A 24,060-nucleotide genomic window follows, 5' to 3' on the forward strand; every position below is an offset into this window, starting at 1 on the left:
CCGGTGGAATCGCTTGCGATATCTTTTCCGATTATGACGATCTCTGGAAATACGATCACTGCGGCAAGTTGAATTTAAAAAGGTAGAAATGAGAGTAAAAAAAAAAAACTAGACGCGCACGGGTGGTAAGGTAAGGTAAGGAAAGTCACGATCAGAATCCCGGCACGAGGAAAATGGCTTACCTTCGCGAAACGTTAAGTAATTGCCTGCTGACGATATCGCACGATATTTTTGTGAGAAATGTTCCTTTGCATTAAATCGAGGCTCGCGGCGAGTACGTTATTTCGACGTCTAAAAAGTCGCAAATAAATGGATGACGCGGAGATACGAAGGAGAAGCCATTTTCTCCTTATATCTCTCAATCTAATCCATAGATCTTTTCGACTAATAAATTGGAAAGTTTCGTACCGATGAGGGATACTGATGTAAGTTCACACTTGCGAGAGATCGCGTTTGTATTCCGTAAAGTAACGAGCAAACCGAAAAGCGACGAGGAAGAGAGAAAAGGCGCCGATGACTTCCCGCTGCCTGTGAATTTACCCTTATCAACGTATTCGTTTTTCGTGCGAAATTTCCTTTTCGCGTTTCGCTTAAGCGAACGCGGGGGCGGACAGGAGAAAGGGGGGAAGGGAGCGGCGAGAGAAAACGCTGCGCGAGCGGCGACGAAATGCGAATGTACGAGCTCTGACTGTTCTCGGAAATCAGGTTGAAATCCTTTCAGACTGTCGGGAACCATCGGGTGGAAATCATTTCCGAAAGGAGAGCGTAGTCGCGGGGCTGTGCGAGCGATTGTAGTAATCGAACGACCGGCGGCGCTCGAGCGTGTGCGTCTTGTACGTCGCGCATCTAAAGTATAGCTACCTGTGCTTCTTACGTGGATAAAAGCGAGCACTGAAAAGTGAGCGGATCAAACTGACAGTCATTTCGACGACGAGAGTCGTATTATTGCTTGAGAGTCACCTATAAACACCATGACTGCATCCTTGTCAAAGTACCTCGGAACGAGGCACACGTAATTGCCGAAACAACAGGGCGCGCATATGCCATAGTCGGCTTATGATATTGCATAAACACGCTTTATGCTTCGTCGAACCTCGCGGTATGTTCTCCTTGGCTTCGATATAGGACCATATTTCGTACATGGGGTGCACATGCACGCGGCCATTTGTACGGAGGTCTTAGAGAAGGTCAAAGCGCAAGCGAGGAAGGGGAGAGAGAGAGAGAGAGAGAGAGGGGGGGGGAGGGGAAATAGAAGAGTCGTGAAACAGGGATGCTGCGGGTACCAGGTTGCATGGCGTGGTAGAAGGAGAGAAAGCTCAGCTCCGGAAGCTTTAAGCCAGCCACGACTCTCTCTACCCCGGGACTTTGCTGCGTGTGTATACTTTGTCGAGTAGATACGGGAAGGGATATATACTCTCATTCGGCAGACTGCTGCAGTCGGTACTTTCCCGCGTTGCTACGTGCACGCTCGACAGAGGCGTAGCCATCGTGATTGCGACGTGAATCGGATTTTTTGGATTCTTTTATATTCTCTCCCTTCACATTTCTTATAATGTTTCATTAAACATCGCGTCGCGATTATTAAACTCTCTCGAATCTTGCAACAATTAACATTTCACGATAGTAAATGTTCTTTGACGATTGCTAAAGCAACTAAATGTGACGTTAGATGTCACATCTCTGACGGGGGATGCTCAGTCATGTAGGTCCTTGTTTTATTTAAAATATTGAGTACTTTTGTTTGACATAAAATGAAAATAAATCAGACGAGAATGAAAGAGAGGAGAAAAGGGTTGGAATTTGTAAGAAAAATTTCTAAAAAAGTCCGTTGATTATTTAGCTACGCCAATGATGGTCGCTTCGCATTGGCGATAGTAGCGCTGGCGATTCACCTTCTCCAATCTACTTCGTTCTGGAAGTGAGTGCTATCTGAGAGAAAACAAGACGTTCCCTTCTGGGAGAATGCGTGGGATTTCTCTAACGCGCTTCCGGTCTGGCACATTGTCCTTGCGGTGGATTGAAATGGCGGTTACGGTGGTGGTTAGGTAACCGGAATGGGTTAATTAGACGAACTGTATTGCACGAAATTTCCGCATTGCGAGAGTAAACTTTTTTGATAATGTTGAGAGTATGATATTATTGCTCTTTAAAATAAGGGACAACAATTTCTTATGAATTAATTTGCGAATCTATTCTACACTGAAAATATCTCGATAATAGATGTATATGTCTTATATTCCAACTTGTTCGTTATCATGATAACACGTACGTCTGTAAAGTAAGAGCGTGTACGGCATAAATGGCAGTTGGCTTCAAATATCGTCCTAGTTTTTTGTGAGCCGATAGATGGAATCTTTGTCGTGAATGCTTTGACACAAAAGATTCAGTTGGCGTCGAATTCTTATCTGAGAAACACGTTAACCGCCATGAGTGCCGCATACGCATCGCGCTACGAGGCTGTGTTCCTTTGTTCCCACCCGAAAGGACCAAAAATGTCATATGTAGCGGCTGCTAAATACATGGGAAAGTCAAAATCGTTCGTCGCTAAGTGGGTTCAGCAATATAAGAGGACCAAAAATGTCGATGACTTGCCAGAACGTGGCTCGATAGGCAAAGTGACGCCGAACATGGAAAAAAAAATTGTAAATTTGTTTAAGCGGAACCCGACCTTAACGTTGCGACAAGGAGCAGCAAAATTAAAACAGAAGGGTATAGAAGTATCACATACAACTATTCGAACCCATCTCCTTGCGCATAACATCAAATATCGAAGCACAATGAAGAAACCACTGTTAGGCGAAAAACATGTGACGAAAAGACTCGCTTGGGCAAAGGAGAATTTGGACCGAGATTGGAGCAACGTGATCTTTACGGACGAAGCTTCTGTTTGGGGATATATTACCATCCGACGTTCCTGGACAACCTTGACCAATAGATTAATACAACGGACCGTTAAACACCCTGTAAAAGTTCATCTTTGGGGCTGCTTTTCAAAACAGGGTTTTGGAGCATTACATCTGTTTACATACAATTTAAATGCTCCGAAAATGCTTAAAATTTATGAGAAGTGTTTGTTGCCGACTGCTGAACGATGCTTCATAAAAAAAACGAGGACTGGATCTTACAGGAAGACAACGAACCCAAAACACCGGAGCAAGCTTTGCACCGAGTGGAAAGAGCAGTCTGGCATCGTCACACTTGATTGGCCATCGCAATCGCCAGATGCAAATCCCATTGAAAATGTGTGGGCATATCTCAAGCACAAGCTTCGAGGAAAAAGAGTGTGCACTTCGAAGCAGCTGACACGACAAATTCGTCTCATTTGGAGGTCTTTACCGAACGAATACGCAGTCAACTTAATGGAAAGTATGCCTCGGAGATGCCAGGCAATTATCAATGCCGGTGGTGACTGGACTCATTATTAATGGTATAGCATTTTTCTTCTCATGGAGTACAACAAATCCATGTACTTAAAAATCATTAAAAATAAATTTTTCTACACATTAACCCGTACACGCTCTTACTTTACAGACTGTATGTATTACTTCAATGCTAACTGAAGTATTGTTTTTCTCTTTAGTTCTCAAGTTCTTTTTATGCCCCAGATCGCCTCAATTGCGTTCTTATCACAATTAATTTCAGTTCGACATCATTTCGCGCATACATCTCTCTTCATCGCTTCTGTCGCGAGCGTATTCAGTAACATTTCATCCTGGAATTATTCATGGGATCAATTATGTGACCGGGAGTGCACTGAAGTCGCGATTAAATGCAAGCTGCGTTTGACTGACGCACTTCGTTCTGTAATTTGCAAAGCAGGTAGCTCTCGAAGCACATATATCCATATATATCTTCTTACTTCTGACATATAAAGCGCATAGACGCATATAGCATATAGCTTTTGCATATATATATTGCACTTTCGCAGCATGCAGAGTGCACTTTGAAAATGATTAGAATGATAAACTATCACTGGAATAATTAAATTAATTCGCCAAGAATCTTTTTCCTCCAAAATTAAATGCAACGTAAGCCATTTCTCCATATCATTTTTTTATCACACGTTATTGTAGAATAATTCAGTGACAAAAGAATATTTATATTGCACGACTAAGACAGGTGTATATTATTTATGATTACTTTCGTAGAAATAACGTCTTAATGATAATATTCTTCAGTCGATTATCCGTAATATAAGAATAAAAAAAACTCAAGCCGCGAAGAAATTACACGAGTATCTCAATCTGTTAACCGTAAGCGTGCGAAAGTTTCCTACAAACCGGCAGTCCCTTACGCCCGGATACTTGAATGGAACTTAAGCGAATTCGAGAGCCGATAGAAGAGGAACGTGCATAGCGCTGGATTGAATGAAAAGCCGGACTGAAAGTTCAATTTGCGGTAATTGACTCCGTGCACCTGTATATATCGTATTTCCCGCCTCTTTGAAGACTTTAATAAATCCGTCGTGCGCGTACGAAACGTGAACGGAGCAACCGAAAGGGAATAATATCGCTCTTCTATTAGATCGCGATTTCAAGCTCACTCGAGTCTGCGATATAAAATAGCGATATTTTTATTCTTTTTATTTTTTTTTTTGACTGAATGAAATTTTGACGTTTTGCAGGAAATATAGAAAACGATCGTGTGTTTGGGAGCTTTCACGCTGCTTTCACAGACGATCGTACGACGCAAGAATGAGAATATCTCCCGAGAGGAAATTATACTTTACCTCTCTCTGTCGCATTCTTAATATAATATCTAAAAAAAAATGCGAAAGCATAACAATGACGATGTAAAAGAGCGTTATACACGACGTATAAAATTATTATACGGTCCTGGGGTTTAAAGAGCGGCAAACGCGACGGTTCGTCCTGGTGGAACGAGCCGCTCTCGTGAACAATTACGCAGGGTCCGGCGATTTACAATCACCGCCGGCCCGGCGGGACGTAAATCCGTTCTACGACGTAAGGTCGAAAGTTTTATCGTCCCGTGCGCGCGTCATCGTTGTTCTTCATTAATAATTACGCGGGTGTATCCCGGTACGTACGACCGTTAACCGCGGATGGATCACGGCGCGTCGCGCCATTATATTCTTTCTCTCATCCCTCTTATCCCTCCTCTTCCTTTTTTTTCCTCTCTCTTCCTCCCTCCTCTCTTCTCACGGCGGAAAGCGCGCGCGAAAAATACCGCGGGGAAAAAAATGCCGCCGTCCGTCCCCATTTCCCGTTCTCGACCGCACAATGTACACGGCAAAAACATCCCCTAAATATCGGCGTTTACGGCCCTCGACGCGAGAAGGGTGCGCGAGTTAAGCCTCCATGGTCATTTGGCCATTTATCCACATTCTCCGCGTACTCTTTTTTTTTTATCTGTCTCTTCCCATCGACTTTTCCCTCTTTCCCTCTCGCTCCGGATTCTCATCCCCCTTATTTCGCTCTCATCTTCTTCGTTCAGTCCGCGTGGCCGATTTTCCGTCCTTCTCTCGCTCGCGGACGGCAATGCGTTCAATTCTCGCCTCCATCTTCTTTCTCGCTGGAAACACGCGGACGATAAAAGACGCCGCCCGGCAAAAGAATTGTCCGCCACCGCGGAAACGGCACGGCAATTTTAATGCAAGCGCCATACCTCCGCTCTCGCTTTTCCGTCAGCGATGTTGCCGGTCCAGGTACGCGCTATTCGCGCCAGCAGTCGACGGCGATATCATGGTTTCTCTCGAATCTTCTCACGTACCTCGCTTTCGCTGCCGCTCGCGCGCTTCGCTTCCACCCGCTTCTGCCCCTCGTCCTTCTGTCCTTCATCTACCTCAGCAGTTTCCCTCTGTCTCTCGTACAAAGTCTTTTATAACAAAGCTCCTGGCAATCGGACCGAGATACGTTCAGCTCGAATCTTCGTCTCTTAAGTCTTGACCGCGAGTAACTGCATCTCGCCGTGATTGATGCTCCGTTTAAATTGGAGCAGTAGGTCAAAAATGTACGATGTTAGAAAGCTCTTGTAAAAGAGATTCTTGCTGGAAGACCGCAAGACATAAAAAATCAATAAGAAAAGAAGATTGCGATTAACGAGAGATGTGACGTAACGCGCGATTGATTCGCGCGGTGCCCTCCAAAGACCTCGAATAATAACTGTTCGATTCTGGTTGAAATTCTCTCTGCTCGCATTAACTATGCGGATTAAAATTGACGTTTTCCCCAACGGTGTTTTAATTAATTCTCTCAATTCTGGTATTCTGCGCGCGGCATTGCACGTTTTCCCCCGTATGCTTTTGCTTTAATTATGTTCATTAGATTATAATTTTAATTAAAACAGTATTTTTCATTTTTCTTACCCTTTCCCTGGACTTTTCCCATTTTATTAAATACCACATCGTGTGCGCAAGTGTTTCATCACATTCGCACTATATAATTTTTCACGTTCGAAGCTCAGTTATTATATGATACGAAAGGATATGACGGACGAATAAAAACATCGCGCGAATCTTCCTTGTCCCATTTTTCAGTTTAGCTCACGCTAAATCAGCGCCACGCAAATAAAATGCGATATTTATATGCGTCTGCACATCTCTCGATGCAGATTATCCGAAAATGGTCGTTAATTCACGAAACGGGGAGAAAAGAAGAAATACATATCGCAGTCATTAATGGGAACCGATATGGGCATCTACGTGACACTGTAAATATTGCAACAATTTCTTCTTGCGTTAACGTTCCGTCATACGACAGGAAGTATTAAACGCGCACACATTTAGGTCAACGAGATACGCCAAAACCGAGCGAGTCGGGGATATCGTCGCTCGCGAGATAAGAAAAGGGTGATCCCCGCATGAATCCCCCGCGCTAAAAGGAAGCCTGTCGTAATCCGTGTATCCCTAGCCGCGCGAAGCCCACATTACTCTTGGTTTATACAGACGCGCGCCGCTCGTTTCTATTATTTTCTTGTTATACTCTCGTAGAGGGAAGGGAAGCGAGATGGCGAGGGCGAGGTATACTAGCAGCTTCTCTTTCGTATCGCGATATTACTGTTACGACCACCGTTTCTACTCTCTCCGGCTCCGTCTCTCTCCTTCTTTCTCTATTTCCTTCTCCCTTTATGTATCTCCCTCGCTGCTACCGTTGGTGTACGCGACGCTTCCCTGAAAAATTGCACGTCCAAGCCACTATGACCCTTCTTTTTCTCTTTCTCTCTCTCTCTTTCCGGACTTCCTTTCTGTCACCGCTTACGGGCGTCCACGCTCGGCTTCCGTTTTTCAGAGAGTGTGATTTTCCGGCGATTTTTCGGCAACGGCTTCGTGACGCGTCCTCGTCAAAATTTCAGGACGCTGACGAGGACGAGGCTTTTCGATACGATGTATTTGTTTCCAGGTTCACGTGAACTAGCTCTCTGTACTTAATCAGGTAACATCGGAATGAAACGGAATACGGAATAAGATTCTTTACTTCCGTTGTATCGTCAAAGATCGATATAATGTTCGCCTTGAAATTTCAATTATTTGCGCGAATTTGCGTTCGTACCTTTACTTTCTTTGCCTCTCGCCGGCTTTGATGCTATAGCGAAACGTAAAAGTTAGTTATTATTTAAGAGCATTTCGAGTTAAGAATGCCACGGACAACCACACAAACAAGACTATGAACAAGGTTTTTTGTACAGTAACAAAATTATCATGAACGCTCTTGCACGCATAGTTTCTAAATCGTTAATTGCTTATAAATAAAATATATATTAGTAATTCTCGCGATGTGCGCGAGAAAATACTTGGTACATAATACAGCTTATTTTGCAATCATATATATTCACAAGAGCGCATTTTACAAATTAATTAAACAAAAAATCTCAAATGACATATAACACAATACATATTTTAAATGAATATTATCTTAAATTGTCAATCATAATTTGCATTTGACAGAATATATGCATAAAAATGAAAAATTATTCATGCGACAAAGAGTCGCTTTCGGACGAAGCTGTCACAATGCAGTGAAAATATAAATATATTAGATATCTCTCTTGTAAATGGACAGATAATTTTACGGAAACGTATGTCTCGTGAATATATTTTATATAATACTCTGTAGAATAGACACACACCACATTGCATGCATTTTAAATATTCGCAGAGAGATAAAAATTTACAAAAGAAACGGATTTTTTAATTTTAAATTATTTTTAGTGTACTGGAGATAAAATTCAAAAACCCGAGCAGCATATTTTATCGATAAAAAACACATATATATCATATATACATACATACATACATATATGTACGTATATATATATATATATATATATATATATATATATATATATATATATATGAAATTATTAATTATTAGTTTTTCACTGCTATTTGCATTTTATATAAATTTTTATGAAAGCAGTTTTATCGTAAAATATATTTGAAAAATTATATATATATATATATATATATATATATATATATATATATATATATCACATCCTTATTATTCGTCAAAATATGTTTAGTATTCTGTAACTTTTACGTTTTGCAATATCAATATTAGTACTGCACACATTTTTCACATATATACTGTTTCCGGGCGTTTCAGATCAAATCATATTAGAAATTTAAGCATTGACTTGGAAACTATTATTAAATACTGTTACCTCCTCTCTTTTCCTTTGCAACACGTACTGACAATATTGACAAAACGACATGAATAATAAACCTGCTAATGTGAAATTTTGTGACATGCTTATGTTGTAACACACTACAAACTGTAAGAATGACAGTTTGCATCCTTTGTGTACAAGATTTAATTATAGTAACGTATGTATGATAACTCGAACTATAATCGATATGCGAAACGATGAAAAAGTAGTTTACTGCAAAATATATTCGAACCGTTTAATATCGAGAATCTGTAATCTCCTTGTCGCATCTGCATTGCAGAAAATTTATAGGGGAATTTTCGACCACGTGGAAATCACACAGATTCGAAAATGTGTGTTGGAGATTATAAAATATAATCTTTTAAAGACTGCGCGCCCAAAGTTTTCTTTATGCGCCAAAGTTGGAATCAGATCTTCTCGGAGGCGAACTCGGGCGGACTTTATTGAGCTATCGGCAGAATAACTACTTCCGAAGGAAACGTAAAACTCCCGTATCCCAGTCTACGCGCGCGCGTCCGATTCAAAAATCAAACCGTCTTTAATTTCGAGGGACGGGAACGGCCCGTTCCCGACAGAGGAAAAGGGCCGGGACCAACTGGCTGTCCCGGGAAAATCGTTATCGAGGAACTTCTTGGCTGCTGCAACCGCCGTCCGTTTCACCGTAAGTTGTAGCTCGTTTCTCTCGTTACTAAGACGTCAAGAACGGCGGACACTCGATGTTCAAAAGTTTCGAGTGACTCGCAGATATGTAGATACGCTTGTCATTATAACTTTCGAACGAATATTTCTCTTGGCGCTATTTTTCTCTCTTTCTTTTCCTCTGTTTCCTTTCAAATATTACTTTTTAATTATAGTTTCTAACGTAAAATGTACATTTTTCCACGAAAACTATGAAATGTGCTTATATATTGTTTATTTTAAAAAGTCACTATATTTCTGATTTAATGAGAAATTTATTCCGTAAACATTTAACATGTTTGTGTGTTTTATCGGGATTAAAAAAGAGAGATTAAATGAAAAAAAAACATCAAAAATATTGAAACATTTATACTTTCAATAAATCTAAGACAACGAGATAAGCGATGGATGTAACTTTCCAGCGGTTCGATGAATATTTGATCGCTTGATTAAAAATCTGGGGACATATAAGCAACGCAATAAGTAACAGGTAACAGCAACAGCAGCAAACTAACAATTGGACATATAAATATTATTATATCTTGAGAAAATTGTAAATCTTTGAATCAACTTTCTATTGCGATCTGTATACATCTGTCGTTTGATTTAGAGATTCGTTATGTCATTACATAATGGCGTTAAGGGGATCCCTCATTAAACATTGAACTCTTACACGATACAGCGCCCTCATCTAAATCCTCATCCCATATCTCTCTCTATCACGTTATTTATAAAGAAGATGCACTGCTTTTTCTACTCTACTTTACCGACATTTCAGATACATGATACGGACATGATACGGACCGAAATTTTTGGGCAGGTGCCATTTATTAATTAGACTACTAAACTCAATTTTCATAGTCCCACAAATTTTTATTGCGCAGTCCGCTATTGGGTATGTTATTGTTTTATGCATAAAAGCTACAAAACATTTATACAAGGCTAATGTCTTTATGAGGTGATAGCTTTAGACGCCATGTTGATCTAAGAAGTCGATAAATAAATATATAATTTTATACTTTTTTTTCTTTCCCAGTATATAATTGGTTTCGCCGTGTCCGTTTGCAACTATACTTCAACCGTAGAAAAGGATTTTTAATTCTATGCAGGCAATAAAAAGTGGCACCTGCCCAAAAATTAGTGTTTTGTCGATAAAACAGATAGGTTGAGGGATCCCCTTAATCAGGATTAATTAAAGTTCATCGTTCAAGGATGTCTTTCAATTGATCGTCCACTAAGTAGTCTTGAAATAAGCCGTAGTAGTTTGATGGTTTAAGCAGTGGAATTTACTTTGCATTCCTTAGGCATTTATAGTTGCGCGTTGTACCCGTATCGTTAAACTCATTTTGCGGCGGATTTATGTATACAGCCGTGCATGCAAATAGTCGAGGAGTCTCGCGCATATCGAGAGAAACGCACACGAGCCAAGCTTTTCGTGATTTTGCAGCCGTAACGATTGCGTCGTCCTCTCGTGTTCCACGTTTTAGCTTCGATAAAGCGAAAATGTATAGAACGAAAGCAAGTAGAAACACCCTTTCGTAGTCAGATGGTGGAACAGCGAGTATGTATACATGAGAGCCGAGAGCATATACGCGATTCAACCGCATTAGCACGCGAGGACACGGACGTTTCAACGACTCGATTAGAGATAAGACGCAAAATGTATAAAGTCGAAAGAACGTAGCATGCACGGAAGAGGATTCTCCCTCTGCACACGATTCAATAAAATTCGCGTTCGATGACAGCCTCATCCTCGTTAGAGATCGAGAGAAGCAGGGCATATGAGTGCCGTCATGTTGGCTGTCATAACGATCATAACGAGCGAAAAGCGTCTCGAAATTACACGAGGAATATTAGAAAGTCTCTTTGGTCTTCAGTCTTCATGTTTTAAACGAAAAGTATACCTAAAAAGTAAACTGAAGCAGCAAAAAAGAGTCATCTAACTTTTAAAAATTCTCTCGTCGCATTTTCGCGATCCAAGTTTAACGCTACTAGTTTTACTCAAAAATCTCTTTCTCTTTAGAGCACCGGAAAGTCAATAATAAATTAATGGATAGAGTGCGCGAATTCTAGTAAATATATATCGAACAGCAACAATATTAAATGTCATTTTAATGAAGTTATTGCATCGGTGGCACGATACGATTTATGGCTTCTCTGTCTGTCTCTCTCTCTCTCTCTCTTTCTCTCTGTCTCCCTCTCTTTCTGAGATGTGATAATAGAAATACACAACTTCCGGTGCCGCGGTCGTGTATGTGGCCGCAACAAAAGGAACACATTTATCTCGGCGAACTAAATGATAGATTATACGACGAGCCGTATATATTTTGCCAACGTACGAATATGATCGATGCTTATTACCGAGCCAAACCGGAATAATAGACGGTAATTGATATCGCAACATTACACTTGCCGCCACTAACGCGGGTATAATTATTGTGTCACGCGATAGTGGTAAACGGATCTTAATTATATCTAAAATGATTTTATTCGATGTAGTTATATGTGACGTTTTGAAACTGTTTTGCGAAAATCTTATCAATGTATTAAAATGAGAGATTGAGTGTGAATTACGAGAAAACAAAAAATAATTTAATATTCACGTACGATGCGAAAGAAGCGGCGAAGTTGTAATACACTCGCGATTTTGATCTATAAAATACAAAATATATTCATTTTATATATGCAACAACGTCCACACGGAATATAATTAACATTTTAGAAATTGTAAATTGTATAGACAACTGCATGCTCGACATTATATGCTTACGTCAATATTATATTATGTAATATTATATGCTATTTGCATATAATATAACATAATATAATATTGACGTAATATAATATATTGCGTCAATAGTGGCGACAATTCCATTAAGTGAACTCTGTGTAATCATAATTCCAAATCATGATAAAAAACATAGCTTTAATAAATCATAATAACTTCATTACATGATAAATAACCAGTATAATTTTGTAAACAAATATTACACTGTTTTATTACACTGTTTTATTATATAATAATATCATAAATTTATTATATAATAATATCATAAATTACTTTTTGTTTTAGAATTTATGATAATGCTCCGCATGTATAATTATGTTTAAACATAATTATGTAATTAGATGATAGTAATAATTTTTCAAATAAAATTTAATTTTTACACTTAAAAACATGTAAAATATGTGAATTTCAACAATATCCATGAGCTAAGTTTTGTATCGAACAACTTACTCAAACGATAATTATTGCACACAATGGCATTTATCATTTGTGAATTTTTTTATAAATATTTATAATAAAAGATACATACATACATATATATATATATATATATATATATATATATATATATATATATATAATATTTAAGAAAGCTTTCTTAAATATAAGATTTTATAAAAAAATAATATACACAATAATGGAATGATAAAGCTCTCTAATATAATAATATAAAACAAAAGAAGAAATTGAGATAATAATCAAGCGCAGATACAAGAGCGCATCAATGTTTTAAATAACTTATAATGTAGATATATATTTCAATCAATATTATTAGAGAGTTCCATAGATATCTTCATATTCTATAAATAGCCCCATGAATATTTCAATTAATTTTTCAATTTTTCAGCATACACAAAAATTAATAGCAAAAATTTATATATACAAAAGTCCATACAGTGGAAATAAAAAAGCAATAAAAAAGGAATTATACTTATATATACTTGAAAACAGGAAAAGAAATTTGTGTGATAAAATCTAAAGATATTTATTAGCCCCGTCGACATTTGGAAAAATTGGTAAATCTATCATCGTTAAGAAACCGTCATTAAGAAATGTCGTTAAGAAACGAAGAAAACATAAATGATACGCATTATATTCAGAAAAGTTATAAAAAAAAACGGTCAACTATAAAAACTATAACGAGGAGACTCACAGTAAATTACCGGAAATAAAGAATAACATGAACAAATCGCACATCAAAATGTCAACTACTTATGTATTATCACATAATTATGTGTTATCACAATATTAAAATAAACATGCCTGTCATGTATATATGTATGTCTATGAGCATTACTAATTCTTATCAAATTAATAACGAAGTGATTTAAGATATAATTAAATCTAATTTGTTATTTGTAATGTCTCAAATCATTCACATGGAAGGAAAACAAATTAAATAAAGTAGCAATATATCATATCTCATGCAGTATTTGAAGAAGTAATTTGATACGTAATTTTATTCCCGTAATCGACTTTTGCAAATCTACCCATCTCTTCACATTAGATACAGTGTCACATCCGATATCACATCTTTTTCCTGACATCATATCTTTTTTATTTTTTTTTGTATGTATAATTTTTTCTTATTAATTTTTGTATATAGTGTGCTGAAAATGATTAAAAAATTGATCAAAACGTCCATGAAGATACACTAAAAGAAATTATTTAAAACATTGATCGAGCTCTTATTGCACCTAACCCAGTTTCTTCTTCTGAATTGGAGAATAGAATATTTTTTGATTTATATTTAATCTCATAAGATATATTTAATATTATATTTTTATACTGATATGAAATATAAATCTGTAATTCTAATATAAATAATTTAAACTATTGATTTAAATAAATATTAGCCTACAATAAATTTTTAAAAAGTAAATTATATTTGTATATAAATCTATAACATACCATGTGAATTAATTAATATATATTCACATATGTATGTATTTTAATATAAATATTTTAAATATCTTAAAATAATAAAATATGCGATTATTTATTATATATTTATTATATATGTTTCCACAATAAGATAAAATTAATTTCATTATAGAGATAATTAGGTTTACGCACAATCAAATAACTACTTTCATACACAAATAACAAATAATAAATTAAATAATGTAAGTAATATAGTTGGGAATTTTTCTTACCCCACGATTGCTCCGATATTGTCCAATGCCACTCCGGCCTTTTATCCTCTCTTGTTCATTCTTTGTTGCTCCTTTGTGGCACTCACATTATTCGATCGCGAAAATATACACTTAATTACGATCACTCGCGCACTAACAAATTAAAATCCGTTAGTTAATCGCGCGGATAGATAATTGGAATAATCATCGAAAATAATCGCGTTTAACATCTCCTAATACTTGCCGCGACTTGAGAGATACTGCGACACACGACTCGTGTCACTATCACCTTGCTTGAGTCTCGCCGGCCAAATAATAACAAAATAATAATATGTAAACATTAACGTATTATGTATAGGACGAAAGCCGAACATCATATAATAATATCCATTATTACTACGAAATATTTAACGCGCATGTATTTTCATGACTATAAAATAAACATATATGATATTTATTATGTTGAATTTATCTTGAATTTCAAATTAATTATTAATTAGCGGTTGGTGTGTCAGGACTTTTCGTTATTTAAATCATTCAATTTTGCGATTCGTGTATTACTGTGCGTTTTTAATCCAAAATAAAGACGAAAATTCAGAACATATGTTGAAAAATATTACATAATATATATATATATATATATATATATATATATATATATATATATTCAATGTGTGTGTTAATTATTATATATTATATATAATTTCATATTTTATCATTTTTATATAATATTGATAGAGAATTTAATAAAAATGATAAAATTATTGTTTTATTGTTATACTTGCGGGCGCTATAATATAGAAATAATTACTTTTAGAAATAATTAAATACAAAAATAATTATTATTGTAAATATGTTTGAGTCAAATAATAAATAAAATAAATATTATTCTATGGAATTAAAAAAGAAACTATAATTATAAAAATTATAAAATGTAATTAATTATGGTAAAATTTTATAGAGTATAATTGTAATAAATAAATAAGAAAATATGTATATGTATATGTATACATGAATTATAAAATTATATTAATATTTTATATATTGATTGAAAATTTGGTAATGTATATTATTATATATAATTGATTAAACATAAATCTATAAAAGTATAATGTAAAATATTATTTAATAATACAATACAAGTATATTTACAAAAATAATTATCGCAAATGTAAAAAATTAGAAACAATAATTTGAAATTCATTTATTCATTTGAAATATCATGTAACAAAATACTATTGCAAACTTTATACAGTAAAACAAAAGACTGATAGTTTCATAAGACTTTTTTTTCTACTTTTCATTATCTTTTTCTTCTAATCTTTTACCTTAACCTTGACTTTACTTTCTAATCTCATTTAATCCTGCATATTTGCAAAAAAACATGCAATTAGAGATACTGCAATCCCTTTCCCTTTATCAAGTGTTTCAAAGGCTTCCGTGGCCAGATTAAATTGAGAGACATCGATCTAGAGTGCAGTAGCGATAAAGGCAGATCGTTAACTTTGAATATGGCGTAATTATATTAATGATTCAGGTCACATAATCTCTCTGGCCAGAACTCTCCCGTCAATTAAGCGGCTAATTAAGCGGCTCGTGTAAATTCCGTCCGACAACGTTTCGACTTCGTTTTTGTTCAATACCGATTCATCCTCTCTTACCCTGTCATCGCGATATAACCGCGCTGATTCCCCGACGACCAATTTCATACGACGAAGCGACAGTGAGGCTCAATTAGAAGGGACGATGAGTCCCTTTGTTTCGCGATAAAGAAAGGGCGCCGGGCGCCTTCGTTAAGCAAGATAACTAGATGAGAGGAGAGAATGAGAAATTAAAAGGATAGATATTTAATTGAGATATCTATGCCGTGTAGTTCGAACGTTTGTCGAAAAAAGCCTTGGAGCAAAATGAGGTGCACAAATATCCGTACACATACATATCTATCCAGAAGAAGAAAAAGCTACTATTTTTTGGTGATAATAAATTACGTAAGATAATACGGTTAACGTAACTTTTTCCGATACATTAGTTCAGTTCAGGCCCGGGATTTATCGATCCTCGTAGCATCGAGCAAAAGCTTTCCTTGGCTATCTTCATTCTACGTTCGCAAAGAAAGTAATGGAAAAAAATACGCAAACTTTTGCTTCGTGAAACATTTCACGCAATTGGGTAGAAAATATTTATGAATACGCCATTCACAGTTAGTTACCCCGTAAGGATATATACGCACTTTTCCACAAAGCCTCTTAATTCCAATTTTTTTTTTTGCACGATATCGCCATCCACATTATTTTGACCTTGCTGAAGGAGACACTCGAAATGGCATATCCTCAGAGATGAAAGATATGCAGATGAAGAATAACGATGGAGAGCCGCGAGCGGGCAGGTATTGTACACAGGTTGAATTCTAAAAGATGTAAATAAGGGCGATAACAGCATCGGGTTAGTGGAATATACTTTCGCGGTGAAAATCTCGGAAAATCACGGGGAATTGGAGCGAACAAGTTTCCGGTTCCCGGGAAACACCACTGTCTCGGCGTAATATTCCCCTTTTCAACGTGCGAAACATTTATCGATGAACTGCGCGCCCGCTTTCGACGTACGAAAAATCTCTGTCAGACACGCGCGTTCAATGCATATATTATGAAGCCGCTTCTGAATCGACGGAAGTGAGATCGACGTCCTTTTATATCGAGTGCTTTCTCGCGAACATAGGTTGTTCGGAGTTTATACTCTTATTCCTCCTTTTCGAAACATATAGAGATGTCACGAAAAAATTTCAAAGACACTTGACTCTATTTATATTATAAAAAATAAGTAACAAATTCAATCGAAAAAAAATTTTTTAATTTAAGTTTAGATCATCACTGAATAAATAAATATTTTTGAAATATTTTAACATTAATTTATTTTTTCACACAATATAAAGTTTTAAAGTTCCAATTTTATTTAAAGTGTAAAAATAAATAACGAATTAATTATCAAATAAATTTTTAAAAAATGCAAGAAAAAGTTTTTGTTTGTATTCATTGAATAAATAAAGATTTTCGAAATATATAGCTTATATAATATTAATTTATTTATACCACACTATATATTACAATATATGTTGCGTTTTATTTTATTTAACATAGTGATATCCTCTGTGTGAATTTTATTATTGTTATTACAATTTAATCTAACGTCGTTTAACAATATTGGATGCCGAGATGTTGAAAAAGAAAAAAAAATCAATTTCTTACATCCAAAACTTACGAAACACTTGACAGTTTGTTCATCTTCGTAGACAATGACAGTCGATTTTATTTATACGCAGTCACGGCGGCAAATAATTAGCGAGACAAACGGGTGAAATTACTCGGCCGCCGACAGGAAATAAATCAGACGTTCTTTGCCTCGTGAAAATGCAGGATGGCTCAGAAACGGAAGAGCGAGGGGTAGCAGGTGGAGCCAAGGAAGTGTAAAAGGAGGAGAAAGGAGGGAGCGCAGAGGGATGGTAGCGTCGGTACGACCGGATAAATACAAGGCAAGAAGAGGGAGCCTAATGAAATAAGGGTTGTTAATGAGAAGCCGTGAGAGTACGTACCCGTCTTTTGCCTCGAAAACCCCTCGTGATTATGCCGATACATTCATCCGCCGACGTCCGTCGATCCGCCGCCGTTTTCGCGGCGCCCGACGAATAAAGCGATAAATCATCCCCTCGCTAAGATCTCGCTCATTGGAAGATAACGGAAGACACAATAGGCGAGTATAAAGTGAGATGCAGTCACACGATCGTGAGTGCATTTCAACGTATTTCTTATCCTTCTCTTTACGAGCGCTTGTCACGTTGCAAAAACGAAATCTCATTGTGAGATGCAGAGAAGCAGAGAGAGAGAGAGAGAGAGAGAGAGAGAGAAAAAGACAAAGAGAGGGAGAGCGGTCTAATAAGACTGTGCACTTCATTACCGGGCATTTTATATTCAAAACGCAATGTTCGTGCAAGTTATCACGCCTATGGTCAGGGAAAAACGAGTGCATGCCGAGTATACTGTTTACTTTTTACCGAGATAGAGATAGAGAGAGAAAGGGGGGGGGAGAGAGAGAGTGAGAGTGAGAGAGAAAGAGAGAGAGAGAGAGAGAGAGCTGTATCGTGGGAAATATCGTGATTTATGGAACTTGGAGCAACCTTTACCGGGCTTTATCGAAAAGCCATTATAAGCACGTGGATTTATGTAGTTCCCTTCAGATACTTACCAATGTTTATTGGACATTCGCTCCAACTACAGATGTTGCTGACTTAAAACTAATATTAATAAAGTATTATCTGTAACTATGAATCTCATGTAAAAACAATAATTGCATCTTGCGTGACATACAGCTCTTTAGTTGAACGGTATATCTGTCTTCGTTTCTACTTTCTTCATTAAATATTAACAACCAATTTGATAAAATACACGCGATTTATCACATTTAAGAGTATCTCATGCCTCTCGATTGTTTGTGAAAAATGACATGCAATATCGAGTTTTATAAACGACCATAAACCATAAGATTGAATTGCGATGTATTTTCTCACCTTTTTTATTTCTTTATTTTTTATTTTAATATACTATTTATAAATTCAGTATGTGATGCGAGCTTATACGCCATTTTACATCGCAATGTTAATTACATTGGTCCATAATTTGCAGTAAGAAAGTTAAATTAAATGTAGTTTGTAATCAAGTTTATAATCTCGAAAAAAAATGTAAATTTAATTTAATAAACATTTTTTCGTCTCTTATTTTTCAACTAAGCTCGCACGCATTTTGAAATATATAAATATAAAACATAATAATATACGTCCGAAATATTATTATGCGTACAAGAATATCATTTAGACACTCTCTCTTACATATTTGATATTTGAGAAAGAGATATAATTAATATTTCAGTTTCCACATATTTAATTTAAAATTTATGCTTACGTTTAATCCGTTAATCCTTTGACAGCTCCTCCGTTGATACGATTTTTATTTCGCAATTTTTATTTCATTTTTGTCATATATGTATATATTATGTGTCTAGAAGATAAAAAGAGAGGGGAAAAGAAATAGAGTGCTTCCAGCGACGCGATGCAATAAAGAAAGATTCTGTTAATTAAAAGTGAGTACAATCTTCGCGTTTGTCCACCCTCTCGAGACTAAGTTAATACATTTTCCCTGTTCCTCTTCGCTATGTTCGCGGGAAGTTTCGTAAAACTTGCCGGCAATAAAGCCGGTACCATTCCTTTGGCTCGCCATTGGCTTCGACGTCGCATCCGCTCGTTCCCAAGTCGTTGTTACGTACGTCGGTGTAGATGTTGTCGTCGTCAACGACTATAATAACGGCGCTGGAGAACGAGAAGAAACATCATTGAAAGTAACGAGTCCTTAAGCAGTTTCCTAATCGCGCAACTTTCCTGCGCTATAGTTACACGCAACAAGCCCCCGAGGCAAGTTATTAAAATCGAAAGCACCAGCTGAAAATGACCGATATGTCGGTCGGTTGTTATCGTTGAAAAAAAATCGCTCCCTCGGGAAGTGGCGAAATCGCAAGACCGGAACTTTCCGGAGTGTATCGATAATGATTTCGCCAACTCGCAGTGGACCGACGTGGCAAAAGTTGCACGTTTCGTGTCTCGGAGCGCAAAGCGGAGCAAAGTATAGCAAAGTCACGTGTGTCGCATCGCATTTCGGGGACGTGCGCTACTGACTTCTGGCACGTCTCCATAATTGATTCCCCTCTTGAAATCAGCACGCGCGATACGAAGGCTCATTATCCTTATCTCGCTCCGAGAGCGAGAAGTTTTCTCCCGCGTTACTTTCGCGCGAAGTACTCGGTCGTGACTGCCGTCCGTCGTAAAACGTAGTTTGCGCTCGGTAGCGAAGACCGTCGCGGGAGCGTGAAGTTATGTAAACGCATTTTCGCACGTTCGTTTTCAGAATGCGCATCACGGGAGGGCAATATGGTGGACCATACGTTGTGATCAAGCCGACGAGCGGAAACAATGGTGTCTCTTGCGAAGCCGCGCGTAGGAAATGGGTTTTTTCTACCCGCGTATTTGCGGATTTTCTCCCTTTTCTTTTTATGTGACAAGCACACACCGGTCTAAGCTTCGCTTGAATAGCGTTATTAAGCAGAAATTCGAAATGAATGGTGAAACGCGGTTACTGTTATAGAGATTTTTTTTTATTTTTATTTCCTTTTAAATCGAAAATATTTCATTAAATCTAATAAGAGAAAATGTAAAGAACAATGCTGAAAAAGGGCCAAAATTTGCCTGTAAGGGGATTGTATGTAATCGGTATATCTTTATGTTTTTGAACCTGCTGAACTCGAAAACGAAGCTTAAAATTGTCCAAACACCGGGGAAAATTGTGAAAATGCAATTTTTTTACAGAAAAGCCGCGTTTTGCAGCAAATGTTTTTTAATGAACAAATGGCAATTGTAAACAAAAATAGTCTTTTTTTTTTTAAATAGTATGCAGAATGTGTTATTTGAACGTAATCAATCTTCTAATGCAATAGCTCTTTTTTTATTTTTAATCTCTAATCTGGTATATTGTTATTTTTTATTTTTTTTTATTTTTTTATTTATTTATTTATAATATACAAAAAAGATAAAAGAGATTTTTTTAGTACAAAATGTTTACGTATTCTTGAAAATGTGCGAGGAGCGCTCAGACATTGACTTACGTCTTACGATATAAATCACAAATCACAGTCAGTATCAGTATTAGTTTTTTTTAATTAAATTAAAATGAGTAATCACAACCTTCCTCTCTCTCCCTTTTTTTCTCAAAAACATTAATAAAATAAGACATTTTTCGTTTACAATTGTCACTTGTTCATTAAAAAACATTTGCTGCAAATCGTGGCTTTTCTGTAAAAAAAATTGCATTTTCACAATTTTCCCCGGTGTTTGGACAATTTTAAGCTTCATTTTCGAGTTCAGCAGGTTCAAAAACATAAAGATATACCGATTTCATACAATCCTCTTACAGGCAAATTTTGGCCCTTTTCCAGCATTGTTCTTTATAAGATGAACAAAATTTCGATATTCGTGTATGGACATTCTTTTACCTCCTCGTATTTATTATACTTATGTACATATTTTTTTCCCTTTTCATGTGCCCCTTTCAAGCATAAGCACCAGTTTAAGCTCCGCTTTAATAGCGTTATTAGGAAATTCGAAATGAATTGTAAAATGCGGTAACTGTTTCAGAGATATTTTTCTTTAATTTTTATTTCTTTTTGAATCAAAAATATTTTATTAAATCTAATAAAGGATGAAAGAATATAAGATTGTGTGAGGTGAACAGAGAGAGAATTTCGATATTCGCGCATGGGTACACTCTTTCATCTCCTCACATTTATAATACTTATTTCGTAATTTGCTTAATTTAGCGAGCAGTTATTTCTATGTTCAACGCTTTCTTTTATTACGTTTCTAATTTTATCCGTTACTTTTGGAACATTTAATTATTCCAGCATTAGCACGCGTAATAAATGCTAAATGAAGGAGTGCTACGGAGGATTACTGATTCGTAAATCAAGTTTGAAGCTAGTTTGGAAATAGCTCTGGGATGAACTATTTTTTGGTCTGCCATTCTCTATCAAGTTTAGAACGCGGCTGCAACTTTTCTATTGAATTTCAGCAGTGCGCTGTCAGTTTCAAGGCTATTATTATTATCATCTCCTCGGATATTTCGTCGGTCTCTTTTGTCAAAATAAAATCGACGTTACGAACTCTCCGACGCGACTGAGCTTATCAAATGTCAATCTCTTAGCTAATAATACCCCGTTTCCAACGAGAATACCCGCATTACGTCGAGAAATCAAACTAGATGATCAAAAGCCGAAGGACGTCCGTCAGATATCCAGTGTCTAGATGAAACTTTGACAATCCGTCAGTATCTCCGTTTTCAAGGATCCATATAGTCTGGAGAGGTCTGGAAAAGCTACGTCATGAGCGCTGTAGAAAAGGGACGTGGGTTAGAAGGCGAATAGTAACGGCTGAAAAGTGATAGAAAGAGGGGGAAGGGGGAGAAGAGCGAAAGATTGTCCGAGAGAGGATGGAAGCGAGCACGGATGCTGAGAGAAAACACGTGGGATTTCTTGAGGCATGTCGGTCGGTGGCGAATCGAGCAAGTTTCCCCCGAGTTGACTTCCCCGATCAGCCAGCGCCGAAAGACGACTGCTGACTGGTGACCCCGCTGAAAGTTGGGAGAATTTCTCCTTTCTTCGGCCTATGTATCCTGAGCTTTCCGCTTGTCTTTGCTTGTCTTCGGGGGAGCGCTCGCGAACTCCGGATGTCGATTCCATCGCGTGTCGGTGAATCCGTATCCCGACCTCGTCGGATTTTTCTCGCGAAACGTCAGTTACATATAATAACGTGGCGTGAAGAGAGAATAAAAAAGTTAACTGTTCGAGGGTGCGATGTTATCGGGTGATACGATTGCTCGGATATCGCGGGCACGATATAATGGAAAATAACAATGCTCTTAGCGGCTGCACATTCGTGTAACGTTACTCGGAACGCGAAAGTGGTTTGCGCGCAGCTTATCTCCTCGCTGGAAAATGACACAAATCTTCGTTTCCGTGATACGCTGTTTTATCGTGCGCGAGCAGACACGGCGGAAACCACCTTGCACGCCTTGAAAGATATGAGAAACGGAACGCAACGGAATGCGGTGTCAGACGAGGCGCTTCGCGTTGTCCTCTTAAAAATGTAAGATTTACGTAATGTACTATAGGGGAAAGAAAAATGTTCTCCTTTCGACTGAAGGAGTATACGTACACAGGAGTACATCTTAAATCGTAATCTCGAGAAACCCTAGGGAACTTCTCGATGATCCCGGAAGCTGAATATGCCGTTGGAAACGGGGACGGGCGGCAAATTGCCTCACCCCAAGATATGCCGCACGCGTGCGCGCAAAATTCGCCGTAATTAACGCGAGATTCATACGCCGAGTATCGTCGCGCGGTGTAAAAGCCCCTCGTTATTCCTCGCCGACGACGATTCCCGTCACGTTCAGACTTCGTCACCAGCGGCGGCACCAGCCATCCCCCCTAACGGGGGGACGTAAGACAGTGGTCGCGTTTTCTCCGGATTCGCGCGTCGTCGAATTTTGCGCAGATTCTAGGACGCGGGAGACACAAAGATACCATTCCGCCGCGTTTCTTCCCCCTCCACCCCCCCTCCACCCTACATTTCCCTCACGCCGGTCCCGGGGTGCGTTAAAATTCACTCCCGGGTGTAGCAACCTTACCGCCCCGGGGCGTCGCTTCCTTCCATTATGCATTCCTTACTATTGTTGTTACGTTGCGCGCCGCGTCGCGTAGAGCAGAGTCGAGTGCTTCAGGTAATTTCAATGAATTACTGCAACGCTTTGGTGTTGTACCGGCACCATCGGTACACTTCCGCGGCCCGCCTATATGTGTGTGTGTGTGTGTGTGTGTGTGTGTGTGTGTGTGTGTTCCCAGGTGGTGGAATATGTCCCGGAGCGGTTTCGGGACGTCGCGACGTTCCCTCGAGATATTACGCGGATCTACTTGTCAAGCATTAACGCGTCTCAACTATTGAAGTTTCGCTGGTTAAAGAGATTCGGAAGAGCGGAGAAATGCGGCTGGATCCATGTTAATAACTGCAAATTGGAGGAGATGTACGTATCATACGTTGCTCCCTCTCAACCCCTTAAAATCGTATATAGTAAATTATATGTTAATGCGTATCTCTTCTCTGTAACTTTCGTTTGAACTTTTTTAAAATCGTGATGCAATAGAGCATTTTTGAAACCTCGAAATTACATCGAATGAGCTATGATT

General features: G+C 37.7%; 1 protein-coding gene and 1 long non-coding RNA gene across 7 annotated transcripts in view; one reads left to right on the forward strand and one right to left on the reverse strand.

The window, feature by feature from the left end:
• The window catches only part of LOC145976670 (uncharacterized), a 73,433-nt gene extending 58,967 nt beyond the window's left edge, over window positions 1–14,466 (reverse strand). Inside the window, exon 1 of the long non-coding RNA XR_014440289.1 lies at window positions 14,251–14,466. This is a non-coding gene — a long non-coding RNA (uncharacterized LOC145976670). The remainder of the gene's footprint in view (window positions 1–14,250) is intronic.
• Window positions 1–24,060, forward strand: part of LOC145976668 (nephrin) — a 372,381-nt gene that overhangs the window by 229,409 nt on the left and 118,912 nt on the right. The gene's annotated exons all lie outside the window — the stretch shown is intronic.

This window comes from Camponotus vicinus, unplaced genomic scaffold, assembly GCF_025532165.1.
Source record: "Camponotus vicinus isolate PSW18456_S1 unplaced genomic scaffold, iyCamVici1.0 SCAF_9, whole genome shotgun sequence".
In the NCBI taxonomy this organism is placed as follows: Eukaryota; Metazoa; Arthropoda; class Insecta; order Hymenoptera; family Formicidae; genus Camponotus; species Camponotus vicinus.